At 28.9% G+C, this 5,000-nt stretch overlaps 1 long non-coding RNA gene across 1 annotated transcript in view; it reads left to right on the top strand.

The window, feature by feature from the left end:
• LOC119597405 overlaps positions 1–1,400 on the top strand; it is a 2,207-nt gene extending 807 nt beyond the window's left edge. Inside the window, exons 2-3 of the long non-coding RNA XR_005230869.1 lie at positions 1,148–1,209; positions 1,346–1,400. This is a non-coding gene — a long non-coding RNA (uncharacterized LOC119597405). The remainder of the gene's footprint in view (positions 1–1,147; positions 1,210–1,345) is intronic.
• The last annotated feature ends 3,600 nt before the right edge of the window (positions 1,401–5,000 follow it).

Below are 5,000 nucleotides of genomic sequence, written 5' to 3'. Positions count from 1 at the left end.
TATATTGAAAATATGAAGCAGCCAGTCAAGTCTTGACCAGTAATTTTTACTTTTTGTGGTCATTTGTACTGAAGGGGATACACTGAGCAGAACACTGATATTGACTACTGAGTAAACCAACTAGGTCAGGTAAAAGACAACTCCGTTAAATGTTAAAAAGTGTGCATTCAGCGACTTCAGTGATCGACGCAGCAAATACCAATAATCCTCCAACAGATATAAACTAAAGAGATTATGTTAATAGACATCCTTGGTGACTTATTGCCATAGAAAGAACCATTATAAGTTCAGTCTTGCAAGAGTTTTCTTGGTGAGATTTTGGCCTTTGCCAGAAGAAAAGGGGAGTTCTTGGTGTAATCCGTTTATTTGACAATTATTATTGTTATTATTATTCTCTTTTTTATTATTAAGAGAACCATTTCTTGCGCAAATTTTATTGCATAATAGATGTATTCTCTGTTTCGTGTGATGCAGAACCTATAATAAAAAGAATAAAAAGCATTTTAATGTTCTAATATCAGTTTGGTTTTGAAGTCCATTATAATTGTTGTAATCATGTGAAATTAATAGTTGACGCTACATATAGAGACTTATCAGCAATAATGTACGATAATGCTGTTGCTGCTCTGGGGATGCTACATCTCCTGCGAAACCTAAGTAATGTATTTATATTGAATTAAATTAATTCTGAGTAGAGGACAGATGTTCCGAGATGTGACCAACGGACCGCGTTCCATACACTCAGTGCTTTTGAAACTTGCTACTGTGCATGTATAACAAGGCTAGACCAAAGATGCCTCTCATATTAATAAGTAGTCCTCTTGAAGTATACAGAGGAATTTATTTTACAGATCTCAAACATGGTAGAAAATTGTCAATAGGCCGGATTTGTTTAGGAAGACCTGCCAGTAACTAAGTGATATTATGAAGCGGAGTTGTATATGAATCCCCCATCTCCACACCTGATACATTATATAGATTTCTCTTGAAGCCTTATGCATAGTAAAATTTCATAATTTTAGTTGTGGTAGTTAGTCTGTAAATATATGAAGTATATTCTGTGCTACATATTCCTATTTCAAAGATTTCAGCTCTGGCAGACCATGCATAGATATTCCGTGGTATAACACAATGATTGATGTTACAGTTCAAGAGCGAGAGATGGAAGGTGCAGCTGCCAATATGTATAACGTTGCGACTACAACCTAAGTATACCTTTAGATATTTTTTATGTTCCTTTTTAGTTATGTCAAGTTAGGTTGAATATTTTGATTTCTTTACTTAAAAGAATACTAGTCAAGTCTTTCTGATATATCTACCAGTTACATTAAAAAAATATTTCCAGAGTGCATAGATCATATCTACATGCTTGGATTCTGAGCGGAGTTGGACAGCAAAAGGTTGGTGTATTCAGTTTCCTTCTGCTGACAGATGGCTGAAACTCTTTATATGTTTGTAAAACATGTATTGATATTTTTCATAATAGAAAATCATAGTTATAAAAACAGGGTTAATAATTATTCAAAAATAAAAACTAGGAACTGTTGCTATTTTTTGTGTGAAATATTATCTGGTAGGTGCTCAAATCATGTGTATCAGATATAAGAGCCCGTATTATGCCTTTACATGTAATTTTCAGTGATATACACATATTGATAGCTACAAATATTTCGTTCTGATTTTCAGAGACGGTGCATCTGCGCTCCAGGAATATAAGAGACAGTTTGCGAGTACAAACAAAGGTAGAACAGTTAAAACCAAAGTACAAGAAGTTAGAAACTCGTCGGTAAGCACACTTAGAAATGTTATCAGCAGAAGTCATCACATTTCTGAGGGACTGGAAAAAACAATACTAGACAAGAGTGATTGTGCGTATTTTTATGTTCAATGAAATCTCCATTAAAATATTATTTTAATGATCAAAATAGACGGTGGACTTTATGGATATTCTAAAGAAATTACTGCACAAGTGCTTCTTTTTTATGATGGAGCTGAAGAAGTGGATGGAAACAAGTAAAAATTAAATGTCAAAATTAAATGAAATATGAATTTTTGTGCATGGAGAAAGAACAATTCTTAAAGTGACTGATACGGTGTGCATTAAGATGTATGTGATCAAGAAGTCTGTAAAACTTTCAGGTATATCTGCACAAATTCATAATTTAAACCTAGCAAGACGAAAGTATGTTAAATGTATGATGCTTTACCTCTCGCAGACAGTAACTCCTAATAGTCATCTTAGAGGCAGTGGCAGTTGTGCAAGCGGTTTAATTTCTCAAGGTTTTTGAGAGAAAGTTTCAGTCACAATTGCCCCTTAGCTAAAGAAAGTGCCATTTCCGGAGATACGTGTGAATTTGGCTACACCCTCTCAAATAGATCAGCTGTAGCATGTCTTAATATGATAACTGCATTAGATAATGCAGTTAGATAATGTAGACCTGTATGCGAAGGTTTGTGGATGCTAAAGTTAAAATATACTGCCATGAAGCGTAAAACTTGGAGACAAACGACTTGCTTAGAATGTGTGAAATTTTAGAAATGATTTATGATTCAACATTGCTTAAACGGCCTTGAAAACCTTGTGCGTGCTCTACACTGCAATCGCGGAGACAAGGATTTTCCCAATGCAAAACAATTTACAGAGGCATTTCGATCTGCCATGTATAATAAATCCTTTGAAATTTCCAAAGTAAGATAACTGCATTGGCAATCTTTTGCTTGGGACCAAATTTATAAATGAATCAAGCGCTAGTACTGACCCTCGGAAAATAGCAGAATTAAGTAGTGTATTCACTAGAAAAAATACAGTTAACATGCTTGGAGGGTACTTTAGTGCGATAATGAGATAGAAAGTAGCCTGTTAAATGTTCCGCCAGTTTCTTGTTGAAAAGTCTCATGTAGTGTTTTATGAAAAGTTGATGGTATTTGGCAGTTTATATGTGACATCAGAGGCTCTTCAGTACCGTCATTTTACCCCAGCGCCTTATGACATGTTCAGTGAACTATTAAAAAAAAAAAACGTATGACCAATATCTAATTTGAAATTGCAGAAATATTGAAAAAAAAAGACTGAAATTATGAAAAAATGATAGAAAAGTAAATTCTCAGATTAGGAAATATAAGACAGCTGTATTTGTTGATTTTGTTTTCAATTTTTCCTTTATGTGTACATTTGCAAATCCTTTACACCTTCGAAGTAATTTTTTTCACAAATATTATTTTTTATTTACATAAATATATTCAGGTTGACTACAGTTTTATCTGTATAATAATTTAACATTTAGGTTCAGTTTAACTATCAGGATATATATGTTTATATATTTGTACATATATAAAATTTTATACATTCATATATATATATATATATATAATATATATATATATATATAAAAATATAATATATATATTATATTTTATCACACACACACACACACACACACACACACAACACACCCCACACCCCACACACCCCAACACCCCACAAACATATTAAAAAATATATTAAAAATAATATATATTTAAAATTTATTTAATATTTATGTAATTTTTATATGTATAAATGTAATTATATATATATATAAAATATATTATTATATCTATATATTTATATATCCCTATATAATATTATATATATATTTATATATTTATATATTATAGTTTACAATTTTTATAATATATTATTTAATATTTTATATAATTCTATTAATATTATTTTCTTATCTATATAATTTTATATTATATTATCCCAATAAATATTATATTATAAATTATTTATTATTAATTCAATATTTATATATTTTAAATTTTTATACAATTTGGGTTCATTTTTTATATTATATTTTATATTTTAATATAAATTAATATTATATAATATATTATAACTATAATATATATATAAAAAAAAAAAAAATCACACCACACACACACCCACACACCCACACACAAAAAAAAAAAAAAAAAAAAAAAAACCTATATATATATTTTTATTATTATACATATATATATATATATATAAAATTTATATATATATATATATATATATATATATATATTTATGTTTATTTATGTATATATATGTATATATATTATACTAATATATAATTTTAGAAAATACATATATATATATATATATATCTATATATATATATATATAATATATATATATATATATATATAAATATATATAGATATATATAATAATACTTATATATATATAATATAAAATATATATATATATATATATACCTATATATATTTTAATATCAAGAACACACACACACACACACACACACCCCACACCAAAAACCACACACCACACACACACACACACACACACACACACAAAACACACACACCACACACGCACACACGCACACACACAAACACACACACACACACACCACCCACACACACACACACACACACACATATAATATTAAAATATATATTATTAAAATATATATATACATATATATATATGTATATGTATAAAACACACACACACATACACACACACACACAACACACACAACAATATATATATACTATATATTATATATATAATATATATATATATATATATGTGTGTGTGTGTGTGTGTGTGGTTGTGTGTGTGTGGTGTGTGTGTGTGTGTGTGTGTGTGTGTGTGTATGTATGTATATATATATATACATATACACATATATACACATACACACAGATACATATATGTATATATATATTATAATATTATATAATATATGTAATATTTTAATAACACATATTATATATTATATATATATTATATATATATATCTTTATTATAATATATATATTATAATTTTTTTTTTTTTTTTTTTTTTTTTTTGTTTTTTTTTTATAAACCACACACACCACACACAACACACACAACCCAAAACACACACACACCCCCAACCCCACACCACACACCCCCACACACACCCCACAAACACACACACACCACACACACACGCGCACACACACAAACCACACACACCACA

The sequence above is a fragment of the Penaeus monodon genome, chromosome 1, assembly GCF_015228065.2.
Source record: "Penaeus monodon isolate SGIC_2016 chromosome 1, NSTDA_Pmon_1, whole genome shotgun sequence".
Classification (NCBI taxonomy): Eukaryota; Metazoa; Arthropoda; class Malacostraca; order Decapoda; family Penaeidae; genus Penaeus; species Penaeus monodon.
Note: the sequence above shows the minus strand (reverse complement) of the source record. Positions and strands in the feature narration are given on the sequence as shown.